The sequence below is a fragment of the Salvia splendens genome, chromosome 2 (genome assembly GCF_004379255.2).
Source record: "Salvia splendens isolate huo1 chromosome 2, SspV2, whole genome shotgun sequence".
In the NCBI taxonomy this organism is placed as follows: Eukaryota; Viridiplantae; Streptophyta; class Magnoliopsida; order Lamiales; family Lamiaceae; genus Salvia; species Salvia splendens.
This window is the reverse complement of record NC_056033.1, coordinates 7,119,590-7,134,537: the sequence shown is the minus strand read 5'-3', so window position 1 is coordinate 7,134,537 and position 14,948 is coordinate 7,119,590. Positions and strand designations below refer to the sequence as shown.

At 42.0% G+C, this 14,948-nt stretch overlaps 2 long non-coding RNA genes across 2 annotated transcripts; one reads left to right on the top strand and one right to left on the bottom strand.

Annotated features, from left to right (window-relative positions):
* Nucleotides 1-6,360: 6,360 nt before the first annotated feature.
* Nucleotides 6,361-8,096, bottom strand: LOC121786135. Its single transcript, XR_006047119.1, has 2 exons — nt 6,742-8,096; nt 6,361-6,577 (listed from the first exon to the last, which is right to left on the bottom strand). It is a non-coding gene; the product is annotated as an uncharacterized LOC121786135 (long non-coding RNA).
* A 187-nt stretch (nt 8,097-8,283) lies between these two features.
* Nucleotides 8,284-9,584, top strand: LOC121786143. The gene is made up of 2 exons (XR_006047120.1): nt 8,284-8,795; nt 9,334-9,584. It is a non-coding gene; the product is annotated as an uncharacterized LOC121786143 (long non-coding RNA).
* Nucleotides 9,585-14,948: the final 5,364 nt, after the last annotated feature.

Sequence of the window (14,948 nt, the reverse complement as noted above, 5' to 3'; positions counted from 1 at the left end):
ACTTGAAATATGGGTTTATCTCGCTCATAGCTCATATACTTTAAAAATATCTTTAAACATCCATGGATTAAGAGTTTATCTCGAAAATAATCATTTTTTACTTTTTTTTATTCAAAAATACTCTTTTAGGGGTTGAGCATTTTCGACTTTACACCGTTTTAACTTTTCAATGATTTTATGCAGGATGTCTTATTCCTTTTCTTGCTTTCTATTTCTCTCTCGTCTCTTCTTTCTGTTTTTGAAGGATGACTTTTTCAGGATGTCTTTTTTTCTTCATTGCTTTGTAAGAGCATTAGCAATGGTGCAGATGTTCCGGCGGACATCCTCACGGACATCCTAAAAACACCTTCTGTCACGTCATACAGACATCCCACTGCGGATGCCAACGTCATACGGATATCCCACTACACAGTGGCGCACATCTCCAAGGACATCTCAACGGACTTCCCACAATAAAAAAATTAATGCAATAATCGGGGCATCCGCACGGACGTCGCGACGGATATCCGCTGAACGCCGGTGTCCGCAGCGGATGTCCGTATCCGTGCCTCCCTTGCACAATGGCGAACGGCCCGCGCAGACTTCCCGCACGTCGATCGGAATTCCGCCGGGACGGGCGCCATTGCTGATGCTATAACTATCAATATAGTAATTATTAAAATATTAATAATATTTAATCTTTACTAACAATGCTAACAGCACCATGAGGCCATCCGAAACGCTGTCTCTTATCCATCTTTTAAATGTCTCATCTCTTCACTATTCATGGGCCCCACTGTACTTTTCATCCCATCTCTTAACTAAGAGACAACACCTGCAACCCTCCATCTCTTAACCATCTTATCCCTTAACTATTCATTCAATTTCATTTTTTATTTTTATTTCCAACAAATTCAATTAATAAAAACATACTTCATTAAATAAAATAAAATTACAACTTAAAATTCTAAAAAAATAAAAAACCACATTAATAAAATCCTAAAAAAATATAAAAAAATACATAATTTAAAATCTTCTGCTCACTCTCTCTAAATTCAAAATCTTAAAACTCAAAGAAACAAAAGTAGTCGCGTACCAAGCTTGCGGCGGCTTCCTCCCGGTTACGATGGATGTAAGTCTGGGATCGCCTTTGAGGCGCCGCGGCTTCCTCCTCCTCCTGACGTCGATCTTCTGCTAGCGATTCTTCCATTATTCGACGCATTTACTCAAATGGATCCATGAATGGATTAAATTTGGGAGAAGAATAATGTTTTGAGATGAAGAATGTAGAGTGTTTGAGAGTGTTTGAGTGGGAATAGAGAGTTTTTTTGGGGATTAATTTGTGGGAATGATTTGATATTTATAGAAGTGATTGGGGGCTTAAAAAAATAAAAATAATAATAAATTGTAAAAAAAAGGCTATAAACGGCTAGTATAATTTTGAGATTTTTTTAATTTTTTGATTTTTTTTCTGAATTTTTTTTAAAAAATAATAAAAAATACACTTTCAACGGAAATAAACGACGCCCACTCGCGGGCCGGCGAGTGGGCGTCACGGACGAACCGCAGCTCGCCAAGTGTCTCTCCGAGACGAGTTACGAGACGGGATGGGATGGGGACGGGTTGGGGATGAGATGGAGCCCGCAACGCTATCTCGCTGCCGTCTCGTCTCTCCGAGACAAGATAGGGACCGCAACGAGACGCCTTGCGGATGCCCAGAAATTGTATCAAAACCATTACTTTATTCAAATTGTAAAAATTTGACAGATTGTCATTGTCACTTTCACCATACCAATTTCTATATTGTACGCTGAAATAATTAATATTAATAAAACAAATTTAGAAATACAAAAATACAACAACTTCGCATCTCAAATCCCTTTCATTTTTTTTTCAAAGTAACAAACATAAAATTTGCAGATTCATCTTTTATATAAGTCTCAGCGTCAACAGGGAAACAAGACAGAGAAAATGGAAATAAGTGATCAAAACATAAATTTCCGACTTCATTCCTCGGAGGCAATGGCTCCCTTCTCACTGACATAGATACCATCAAGAAACTTCCTAATATCCTTGTTCTTGACATGGCATTTCTGGTTTATCAAGGCACAAGACCTAGAAACGAGCTCAATGTCGAGACAGAGAAAATGGAAATAAGTGATCAAAACATAAATTTCCGACTTCATTCCTCGGAGGCAATGGCTCCCTTCTCACTGACATAGATACCATCATCATATCCTTGTTCTTGACATGGCATTTCTAGTTTATCAAGGCACAAGACCTAGAAACGAGCTCAATGTCGTTACCTGATAAGGCTCGTTTCATGCATTGGTTTTGGATCTAAATTCTGTGTTTTCGGTGCACTAATGTATGTTTCTAAGTTCAGGTGCATAATAAATCTGCCGGACCCAGGAGTTTGTGCTAATTGACCTGGCAGATGCAAAAGAGATGAATTTTGAAGTGAAATATCAGGAGTCGTCGCTCGGACCTAGGAGAATCAGGAAGTTGGCGACACGAGCAGAATGGGGCAAGAGCAGACTTTAAAAAGATCCTATTCAGGGGCACAAGCGTTAATTCACCAAGAAGATGCCATGGGGATCAGAGCCTTAGCTATATAAAGAGCTCAACATTGAAGAAGGTGGAGACGTTTTTTAGATCACTTTTTAGGAGGCTCCTAACTCACTCACTTAGCTCCACACTTCAGAAACATTTCAGTTGCTGCGCACTTTGAGATGGGGTGATTTCCGGCTACTGTGGTAGTTCTAGTTTGTTTTGCTGCTGTGTAACACCGCCTTGCGAAGGCGAAGAAACAATATTTACATTTGCTTGTCTAGTTCTCTTTCCATTTTAAGTACTCGTTGGTTTTTGTTTCGTAATTTCTATTTTTGACTTGGATTTCTGGAATCAAGCTTAGTTTTATATATTATGGAAGTTTCTGTTATGTTTGTTTACTGCTTTTCTTTTTCCATTTTAAGTATTTGTTGATGTTTGTTTACTGCTTTTCTCTTTCGTATTTGTTGTTTGTTGGATGTTTGGAGTTGAGATCTGTTGGTTTGTTGTTGGAGTTGTTGGATCTGATTATGGAGACGTTGGAATTTTAGACAATCGTGGTGGATTTGGAGTTTGTTGTTTAAATTCTGCATGATTATGGCTGTTTATTGTTTGTTCTCGCATCTGCTAGGCCCAGTAGTTTAGATCTGTCGATTTAGTCTCTAATTTCGTGTATTCGTGTTTAAACTCAGATCTGGAACGTGCTCTGTTCTCATGGTAATTTATGCTCTGTTTTACTCTGTTATTCCCGTTTGATTAATGGAGAAGATGAAGTTTGTTGGTAGTTAGGATCAAATCTGCTGATGTTTGTGCTTTCTGTTTGTCTTTTGTGCTTTCTGCAGCTTTTCCAGAACCGGGGCACTTAGGAAAATTTGATCCCCACTTTCTGTGCTAGTTTGTTGGGCCATTTTAGGAAAGCCAGTCCAACACCCATTTTGTTTGAATTTTTGTTTGTCAAGTTGATTTTCATTTTGAGTCATGCATGTGTCGTGCGAACTCGTTTCCTGGACCCATTAGATAGAGTAGTTTAGCTTTAATTTCTCAAGTTCAGTAGTTTAAATTCTCGACCCACTTGTTGCGTGGTAGCAGCCAAACCCTTTCAAAACCCTCTGAATGCATGCTAACTCATTCGTTCTATCGATCCTTTACTTCCCTATACTAGCCAATAGTATAGTGGGTTAAGGTCTTTGAAGCGGAAATAGTGTGTCCAACTACCGAATTCTGAAGGTTCCATCCCTAGACCCTGTGATCTAGCGAATCCTCTAGACCCTGTAGGATTGTGATATAACAATTGCACACGCTCTTTCTAGCTACCTTCATTACCCTCCAACACCAACTCATCCTTGGTCTTCTCTGATCGCACAATCGACACTCCCTCAAGCATATCAACCTTCCTCACCTTGTTCTCCCCGAGAAAGTTTCGGATCTCGATAGCGGTTCCATTGTTAGTGATTGAGGCGTTGATAGGGAAATGAGCGTACACGAATCTCATCTTGTAGCGGTAACCCTTGGTAACGCTGTTGATCAGATTGTTGACGTGGCTGAGCGTCGTACGGATGGAGGCGGTGGTTTTCCTGCTTCCAAACCAGGCGTCGATCTTCAGCTTCTTCTTCCTGGTCTCCTCGTCGGTGATGAGCTGGAAATCGAGATTTAGATGCTTGAAATTCTTTGAAATCCCTTTCATTTTTATTACAGTCCAACACAGTCCCCTTTTTCTCTTCATCCACACACCCATCTCCCTACTTCACTAACTTTCTCTCTCTCTCTAAACTATGTTACCAGATCCCGGATCTATTGATTGATTTCGCAGATCCAAAACCTACCTCTTAATTTTGTTGAAGATTTTGGTCTGAGATAGAAGGGAACAAAGTGTGCGAGCATGTACGGTAGGTATCCACAAGGAGGGCCTTCGGGGATCGCGGCCGATTCCCAAAGAAACAAACCGGTGGTGGGTGGAGGGCAGAGGGAAGCAGAGAGAGGAAGAGGAGAGAGATAGAAGAGAGAATGAGAGTGTTTTCTATTTTCGATTTTAGAGAGAGAGACATGTCAGCGCAATATAAGGGGACAAAAAGATGACATCCGCATGAAATCATAATGATCCTGACACAATAGTATAATGTCGAAAATGCCCAACCCCATAAAAGGGGTATATTCGGATAAAAAAAGGCTAAAATGAACATTTTCGAGATAAATTTTTAATCCAAGAATATCTGAAGATATTTTTAAAATCTAGGAATTATGGGCTAGAGTCAAGGACTGTTTTTGAAGTCCACTTTAAATCTTAATGATAAATAGCGTAGGGAGAGAGCAAGAAACCAATGTTACAAAAATAAAAATTGGTTGCTAAGTACGAACCTGTCTCGAAATAATTTGAATTGCTCCGCAGTTTGTTGCACTAGAAATTCAAGACTCATAAATCATGGAGTACTAATCCAATATAATACTGTTTTGATGAAGTATTGGATCATATTATATATTTAATCAAATTATATTTATAAAATTCAATTTTATCTAATTGATCCAGCAAGTATAATGCGAATAAATGTATCAATTAAATACTACTAGTACAATTTGTTAGTATTGAAATTTAAATTCATGGATATCATATTGTTCCTATTTTTCAACAACTAGAGTGTCTACCAACCATTGCGAAAAAGCATTGGCCCAACAAGTAAGCCTATAAGAAACTACTGCAATTTAGGCCGAGTCATTTAGTCTCCTACTGTCACACACATCTATTTGCAGGTAAATAACAATACTATCATAACGCATTCATTTTACTATAGATCGAAAGATTATGGGGTAATTACGTTATACATGCAAAATCAAAATTTTTCAACAATGTTTCCATAGAGTACAAAAAGTTTTAAGTTTACATATATCATACAAAAGGTTTCATTAGTGTTCAAATTAATACATTCCATCTAAAATATTTAACGCCATTAGTTTTCTTAATTATGTTTAATTCTATTCAATAATGGATAAAAGAATTAGAGTTTTATTGCAATTTATCTCTGTGCCATCTAAATTTACTGTGTTACATGTTTCTAAACTAAACCACAATCATAGCAATTAAAACTGATAAAATGCAACTGGTTTAATCACATACAAGCATATAAACTTACAAGTTTAGCCATATTTAAAATACTAATCCCTTATTCCATATGCTCTGTAAAAATATATAGCCAAATAGAATATTTTGACGCCCCAGAAATTTCGCGCTAGGATTTGAAGCATAATTTCTTTTTCTTTGGAAATAGAAATAAGAGAAGATGCTAAGAGTTATCAAATGATATACTACACATATACATAAGGGAATGTATGGACGTGTATAATGTTTATGTATGCATGGAAATTTGCAAGTCATATTTTAACTCTTTCCCAAACAAGAAATTTAAGAGACACACTTTAGAGCATCTCTAATGGCGGACGTTCGGTCGGACATCCGCGACGGGCGACCGGGACGTACGCCATTGTGGCGTGGCAAGTCGGATACGGACGTCCCGTAAGGACGTCGGATGTCCTCGGACGTGCGGGCAACGGGCGGGTGGACGTCCGCCATTGTGGCGTGGGTCGGACGTCCGGTATTTAAATTTTTTTTTTTAAAAACTCTATATATACGTAAATTTTTCCCGTTCGTATTCGTGTTGAAATTTTATTTCCGTAAACGTAAATTGCTTTATTTGTGATTTTTTTTTATTGCGGGAAGTCCTTGGGAAGGGCGATGGGAAGGGCGGATTGTGCAGGGGAAGTCCTAGTGACGTGACAGGAGGTGTTTTTGGGAAGTCCTAGTGGATGTCCGAGTGGGACATCCGGGCATTGGAGATGCTCTTACAAGGAAGAAGTCCATCTTTCATGGAAAGATGTTACATAAGAATTTTGGGGAAGAAGATATATCTACTTTGCAAAAGCTACTTTACATTAATAGCTAGAAAGAGTAAAATGACAACACTAGATTCTAATTCATCATGGAAATCTTCTCCAGCTGGATCCTTGCTCCCCACTCCACAAAAGACCAAGTTGAAACCTTAGTAAAGTCCCTTTCCATCTGCCTCATCAAGTCAAAAGAGGTTAGGATACCTCCACCAAGGAGATCAAACAAAATCAGCTATTAAAGTGGGTATAAGAGCTATTGCAAAGGGACGAAGTGCATGACCAAGACATTCAAAAATTTGGAATAGGAGCAGACAGAGAAAGACTAAAGGAGCTCACCTTGATGCACAAAATAGGAAGATGAATGAGCTGTTAAGGACAACCTCGGTTATTCCCCATTTCACCAAAGTGGAAATAGTGACAAGTGAAGCAAGGAAGATGAGCTTATCTTCAAATCCAAATGAGAGGAATCATATTCACCCAAATCACAAATGAGATCAGCGATGATAGCTTTCCAAGACTTTGCACAAAAAAAAGGCAAGGAAGCCTCCTTAACAAACTTAAAAGAAGGAGAGACCTTTAGCTCAAAGTAGCAAGTTATACTCCCCAAAACCTGCCACAAAAGACAAGGAAATTGGCTATAAAATCAGCCCTCCCCACTCTTTCTGGCCACCCGTAGACACCCCCAAAACTTGCGAAGGAGCAGCAAGAGGAGGGAACAAGCAAGTATTGACAGCAAACCAACAGCCACGACTAAGGAGGAGGATTTTCCGAACAAGGTAAACCTCACCCCACACCATCTATGCATCATATATAGCAAATAGATAGCGCAAGAACTTAAGATAGCAATACGATTCCTCCACAACAACATGAGCAAGTATCACCTAGGCATAGTCTCAACAATCATTCTGCCAAGAAACAAAATATAGAGTTTGCCGAAACCCCGATAAGTTGACACAGTAGGCAAATCCTCGCAAGATCAAAACTTGAACATCACCAATAAGCGAAGAAAAGATTTCACATATACTTCTCAAACACCAAAGTCCCCAGACATAGGGTAGTTACACTACTACGGGAAAATTAAATGAAGGGGATAAGAGAAGTTTATAAAAGACTTAGCTTAATCGCGGACGTCCCGAATCACACCGAACAGAGCCGAAATCGGCGAGTATCAGCGGAGCCCCGAACGGGTTCCGCAGAGCAGCTGCAGGCGTGCGGCGACGGAGTGGAGCGCGGACGCTGCTGCTTCTCTATTCTCGATCGTAGCGATAAGGAAGTGAGGGAAAGGAGACCCGAATCGCCGGGGAGGAAGACGCCGGCAGAGCCGGCGACCGGCGTGAGACCGTCGGGAGTGGCGATTTCGCCGAGGAAAGGTAGGAGAAGAAGCTGCTGTACATTTCTAATTTGGGGAAAATTGGAAAAGTAAAACGAAGGAGAAGCGGTGGAGGAGGGAGTAGCCGGAGTAGTGCTCCGGCGACGCAGAGCATTGTCGATTTCGCCGGAGTAGCGCGAGGAGCGGCGCCACTGACCTCCCCCTTCACTTGGGGTTTTCTTCCAAAATTTTGTTGAATGAGGAAGTATTAGAGAGGGAAAACTGATGGTGGAGAAAGAAGGATTTTGAGGAATTGTGAAGAATGTGATTTGGGGAAAAGTAGATTGGATTTGAAAGTGAGAAGAAGAGGAAAAGAAAATAAAGATGTTGAGGGAGAAAGAGAGTCCGACAGATGGGAGTATATATGGTCCCTTGGTGGATAAATTAGATTGGGCCAAGGACTTAATCGAAAGTGGGCCGAGACTTGTGTGTAGAAATACTATACAAATTAAGTGGTTTGGGCTCTAATTAGTAAATGGACCGGTTTTAATTATTGTTATGCTGGGTCGAGATTGAATTGTTGGGCTTGGAAATAAATCATGTTGGAAGGGAATTAATTTTAGAAGTTGAGCTTGAAGCTTAATTAATTAATTCCCGAATAATTTACTAAGTTTTCAAAGATGAAAAATAGTGAAGTTGGAGAAGCGAGGGCCGACCGGCGTCGCCCCGCGAAGCCATGGGCGACCTTAAGAAAATTCAAGAGAAGAAATTTGAAGGGATTTTCCAAGAATTTGTATCTTATTAAATGAGTGCCCAAGTAATTACTTTCAAGGAAATAGAATTTCTCCGGATTTAATTAAAGTAGATAATTCTGCAGAGTAGTGAAGCCGAGGTAGGATTAAGAAAATCCTATAAGTCGAGACTAAGATATAGGTGCTACCCAATAGGATGCATGCATTCTTTTCTCAAGAGAAATAGTTCAAGTACTAATTAGCGTGTTACGCTGTTTTTGTTAAAAAAAAAGGCTATTTTTGGCTGGGAGGCCGACTGGAGAATTTTAAGTGAGAAGTAAACGTATCAGGTGGGCTTTCTTTTAAATATCAGCACTATAGTGTGGATATAAAACAAATACTTTTGAAGTTATGAAATATCATTTTTTCTCAAAATGGAGATGTGTTTTTTTAAGCTGTTGTCATGCCATAAAATGTTTGTTTTCGAGGCCTATCTGTTGGATTGTATGTTTGTTGGTTTTGGCTACGCCAAAACGTTATGATTGGAATAGAGCGCGCGAGAGCCGTGAGCCATCCTAGAGAGGTTGGCCGGCGAGGTGTCCGCTGAAGGTGGCCACCTTCCCGGCACGATGGAATGATGAATGATGAATGATGGAATGATGAATGATGAATGATGAACGATGGAATGACGAATGATTAAATGATGAATGATGAAAGAACTTAGTATGCGCAGATGAACTTTTAGCTCACAAAAGAATTTAGTAAGCTCGGGCCTTTTAAGAAAACCCCCGTGTGTTACTGTTGATGGCTTGACAACTATATATAATGTATGTTTTGATTTTTGGCAAGTGCCCGCTGAGTGCTCTGCATGTATTTCTAAATATGCAGATTAAGCAATAGGGTGGAGGCGTGCTGATCAGAGTTGATGCTACTTAAGTAAATAAGTGTGGATCTCTCGACGCTTCGTGTCTTCATACATGAGGTTGTTCTTTGGACTCTTTCCGCTGCAGTTTGTTATGAGAGTATAGTGAACTCTCATCATCGAAACTCTGATTCTTTTTGACGAAATGCTATTGTTATTCAAATCCTTGTAATCGAATACTTTGGATCTTATCTTATCATATTTTTTGACTTTTCAATGTGCAAGTTTTTTTTTCTTTAAATTAAAGAGGATCGACGATGGTTCCCCATCTACCCCCGAAGTGACTCGGACCCCCGGCCTAACGGTCGGAGGTGAAGCGTCTTACCACCGAACTGCGCTTCGTTGTCGGGATGGGAAGGAACGAGTCAGCCAACCTTTCCCCAAGCACGGGTCCAGACCAGTTAACTGTATCAATCCAATTAAGGGTACCAAGTTAACCTATCTCCCCCAGCGCTTGGGTCCCAAGCACGGGTCTAGACCAGTTAACTGTATCAACCCAATCAAGGGTACCAAGTTAACCTATCTCCCCCAGCGCATGGATCCAGACCAGGACTCAAGAACTCCCCAGGGGAAATTAATCCCCAAGTTGCGCCTCCCAGGGGTCGAACTCGTGAGTTCTAGGATGGCGCGGTATCCTTGCCTCCCTCCTCAACCACTTGAGCTAGGGGGCTTGGATAAATCCCCAATGTGCAAGTTCTATCCTCATTCCTTCCCTATTTCTTTAAATCCTTTTATTAATCACGATTTATCCGCTTTTGCTATCCTTGGCAAAGTGCGATCGTGACAAATATGTTGACAGACACACATCAAACTACAATTTAATTGATTAAGAAGCAAAAATTAAGCACAATGTTGAAAAAATTCCACCAACTTCTACGACTCAAAATTTAACGTTTTGAATACTCTCCAATCAAAACTATGAATCAAAAATTTGAGTTGGAATACTCTCAAACCAAATCGAATTGAAATCCCTCTTAAATTTGGTGTGCGGGATAATTTATTCAAAGCCCACCAAAATATTTAGAGAAAAATCAAAGTTTACCTGTAATTAGAGGGAAAAGTTATCCAGATTTTTTTGAGCGATCAAAAGCTAATGGCAGTTCATCTTCTTGAGGTAAAATTCTAGTAGTATTTCTTCTATTACTATAATGATATGTTGGATGGATTATGGAATAATTAAGAAAACTAACGGCGTATATATGTAAACTTAAAACTTTTTGTAGTTAATTGAAACATCGGTAAAACATTTTGTATATATTGTGTAATTATCCCAAAGATTATGCATAATCATCAACCAAAATCTTCATTTTTAACTTCACATTCATTATACGAAGTTAATTAGAATATAATGCTTGTTTATCTCTTAAAAAATACTTCATTTGAAAAGTGAATTGTATATGTCGCATATAATTAATTAAATAAAAAAAGTTAAAATTAGTTGTGATATTCTTGGTATTATTGAAGAAATTCAGTTCTGGATAGCTAACATAAAGAATGATTTTTTTTTCAAAATAGAAGTAGAAACAGAAATGAATGAATCATCATTTGCTCATGTATATGCAATGTGCTTATAAATAAATAAAATAATCCGTATTAGTATATTTTAGAATAATAACAATAAATCAAAATTTGGTCCTCTTAAATTAATAAAAGTATTGATCAATACACAATACATGTACTTATAATAAATGGTAAAAAATAAAACGCAACAAACACTCAAATGAAATTGATGAGTCCGCGAATTGTTGATGTTAGTAAATGCAGGAAAATACAGATCACGACACAGAGAACTTTACGTGGTTCGATTTACTGAGGTAAATCTACGTCCACGGGGAGAAATGGGGGCAGGTTTGTATTGCTTGATCTGGAATTACAGCTTACAACACAGACTTGCTATATGGTTTTTTTCTCTAGAGAGCTTCTCACCCCTTTCTACCAGATCTAAGTTCTATTTATACATTGAACTAAGATCGTGGCTTACATCATCACTCTAGGTCGTGGAGGTCGTGTAGGTCATGGCCTAAGATCGTGGCCTGAGTTGACGCCACGTGGTAGTGGGTGTGTTGGAAGTTGTGGAAATCCTGCATGGGTCCACTAACTCCTTGTTCGGTCGAAAACTGAGACCGAACTGCTTTGGTTGCCGATCTGAGAGTAGAGCTTGGTTGGCTTTTACCGAGCTGTAGGCTGAGGCCGAACTCTTTGGTAATGCCGAACTCGCAGAGCTTGATTGGTCGGCTTTTACCGAGCTGTAGGCTGAGGCCGAACTCTTTGGTAATGCCGAACTCGCAGAGCTTGATTGGTCGGCTTTTACCGAGCTGTAGGCTGAGGCCGAACTCTTTGGTAATGCCGAACTCATACTCTTCCTTGGGCTTTGGGCTGATGGGCCGTCATTGCTGTCGGGCTTGTTTAGTACGCACCCCATCACTACCCCCCCCGAAAGACGAAGTGAATCACTTCGGCGAAGCGAGTCACTTCGGCATTCTGGATAAAGGTACGGGGGAGGCTGACGTCAGGGGACGTGCCTTGCATGTGGCTGCATTAAATGCGACAGTAAAATCCGGCCGTTGAATCCTGAAAAGGTGGGATTCGAAACGGTGCGACGATTTTGAAATCTTCGCCGAATCTGATAAATACCTCCCTTCTTCATCATTGAAGCACTTTTGCGACTGCTTCTTCTGCACTCTATCTCCTTTGCGAAAAAGATTTTCTTCCGCTTTCAAAAAATTTCCTCAGATTTTGCAAAGAGTAAGGACCATGTCTGCTTCTTCTTCGTCTGAGTCTGGTAGCGGTGGTGAAGGGGGTAAGGGGTCTTCTAGCCGGAAAGAATCCGGGGAGAAGACCGTAGAGTATTTTCACAGTATCTTGAGTAAGGATACTGTGATATCCCTTCACGAAAAATACTCTTTTCCTGGGGGGAAGGTTGCGATTCCCGACGACCTTTATAGGGCGGACTCGCCGCCGGAAGGTCACGCCACCGTCTACGAAGCCAGCTTAGAATGCGGGCTTCGTTTCCCCCTTCCCCTTGCCTTTGTAGAGTTGCTAGATTTTTTTCAACTCCCTTTAGGTCAGGTGACTCCGAACTCTTGGAGGCACTTATCGGCTTTTGCTGCCGAACTGCGTAGGCTAGATAAGGATCTGTCTCTGAGGGCAATCCTTAATTTTTTCCAGTTTAAAAGGAAGGGATCTTGGTTTTACTTGGTCCCTTTACAGCCTTTTAGGGCCTTTTGTAAAACCAAATGGCCGAAATGGCAAAATCGCTTCTTTTTTTATAATAGGACTGCGGCTCCTAGTTTTCCCTGGAGAGGGCCGAAGTCCGTTATCCGTCATCCTCGGCCTGAACCGTTGGACGAGCTCGATGGCGAGCTCAACAAGATTCCCATAGTTAGGAAACAATACACGGAGTCTGAGCTCGTCAAGGGCGACGTCGTGTTCGACATCTCGTCTTCGGACGAAGAGGCCGAGGGTGAGGATTTCTCTTTATCTTTATGCTCTACTGCTTTAACGAAGAAAACTAACCTTGCTTTCTTGCTTTTTGGCAGTGTACATGCTGAACAAGGCTACCCGAAAATCTTCGGAGTCCAAGGAGCCGGAGAGAGAGAAGGCTACCAGCTCGGCGCCTGATGCCGAGAAGAATCCGAAGAGGCAAAAGACCTCTTCGGGTCCAAAGAAGCCGGAGTCGATTTCGGCAAGTAGGAAGGGGAAGACCCAGAAGCCCCCGAGAGCGCCAGAGAAAGACGTGGTCTTGGCGCCTCCTTCGGAGCATATCTGTGAGCCATTTTTATGGCCCACGGACTTCGCCGAGGTGAATTGTCTTCTTGATTCTTTGGCTTGGCTTCTGTCCTGTATTTTTGGTGCCCTCTGTTGACTTTTTTCCTTATCCATTTTCAGAGGAACGATATGCTCTCCAAGCTCGTCGCAGTCGAACTCTCCAAAGCGTCCAACGACTATGCTGAGATGCAGAGGAAATTGGCGGCTGCTTGTCACCGGGCCGAGCAGGCTGAGGCAAACTTTGAGAAAGCCAGAGCTGCTAGGATTTCGGCCCAGGATGAAGCTCAGTTTGCCAAAAACCAGCTCGTCATCCAGCGAGAGCAGACGAAACGGAGTGATGCTGCCGCCGTGGTTGCCCAAGGAGAGGGTCTCCGTGTTTACACGGAGAAACTCTTTTTGAGCAGCCAGTTCTCGGCCTTTGTCGGTAGTCTGGTAAGGCTAATTGCCGATAAGGGCGAGCAGGGGGCCGACGTCGTGCTGCCTCTGTACAGCCGAGAGATAGCAGCTCGGCTTCAGAATCTGCCGCTCCTTGAGGAGCTCGCTTCATCCTCGGTCCTGCTTTCTGCAGACCGAGTCCGGAGTTGTCGAGCTGATTGGGACGAGAACCTGGAGGCTATCTTTGCCTCTGTGGGACCCGTTTCACCCGCTTCGACTTACAATGGAGAGGGTGAGGCCGAGCCGCTGGAGCTGGAGGCCGAAGTCGAGCGGGCCGGGTATCCGGAGAAGGAGGCCGATCAGGAGGCGGAGGCGAGGCCGGCAGGAGGCGAGGCCGAGGCTGAGGTAGCCCAGGAGAAAGAAGCTGTACCAGACCTAGGAGCCGGAGACGAAGCTGGCGGAGTATGATTTCGTCTCCCTTCTCTTAGTCTAGTTTCTTCCTTGTAAAATGGCCTTGAAGCCCTAGTGTAAAAAAATTTTCCTTGTGAATGAAAAATTCTCTACACTTGTCTTCGTATAGCTTTTCGTACTCGCCTTTATTCCTGTTGTATTTTACTATCTGCTCGGTACAGCTGCCGAACTAATATAGCTGCTTTGTACTCAAGGAGATGGAGATACTTCACTGGAAACGGCTGTACTCTTCGGCTTTAGACGAAGCTGAGAAAAGAGCTATAGCCGATCAGACGAAGAATGACGAGCTTCTGGCTCGTTTAGTGAAGCTGGATGCCGATATCAAGGACTTAGAGTCCGATAAGAAAGATCTGGAGGCCGAGCTGAATACAGCCATTGCTGAGAGGACTGCGTATGAGGATTACATCCGTGTGCGCGGGGGAATGACCATATCAGATGTTCAGAGTCGAGTTGACGAACTGTGGGAGGAATATCATGTACTCCGTATGAACAATGTGCTGGAGAGCCCGGCTTGCCAACAAGTTGTGACATCACTGCGGCGTTGGGCTTCTCGGTACAACATTGTTCTTTCTCGGCGCCCCTCCATAGAAAGATTCCTTCGGCATATCGCGCCAACAGATGCTCGCACTCCAGATCAAACCTCTGGTTCCCTTGTTCAAAATCCTACTCCCAGCCAACAACGAACTCCGGAACAGCCGGAAACGTCAAGACGAGAACGGGCTCAGGAGCAACCGGAATCGTCAAGACAGGGACGGACTGAAATTCGCCGAGGAGTTGTGACTATGAGCGAGCAAGATCAGCAGATGCTTATTGCAGAGACTCTTCATCGCCGAGGTGTTAGGACTTCTCGGGCTCGGGGAAGAGGCGTTGGGTCGAGGATAGCATCTCGTCGACCTGCTTATTCTTCATCTGCTCGGAACAACCGAACTCGGCTTCCAGAGGATTTTGCAGATAGGTGGCTTAACTT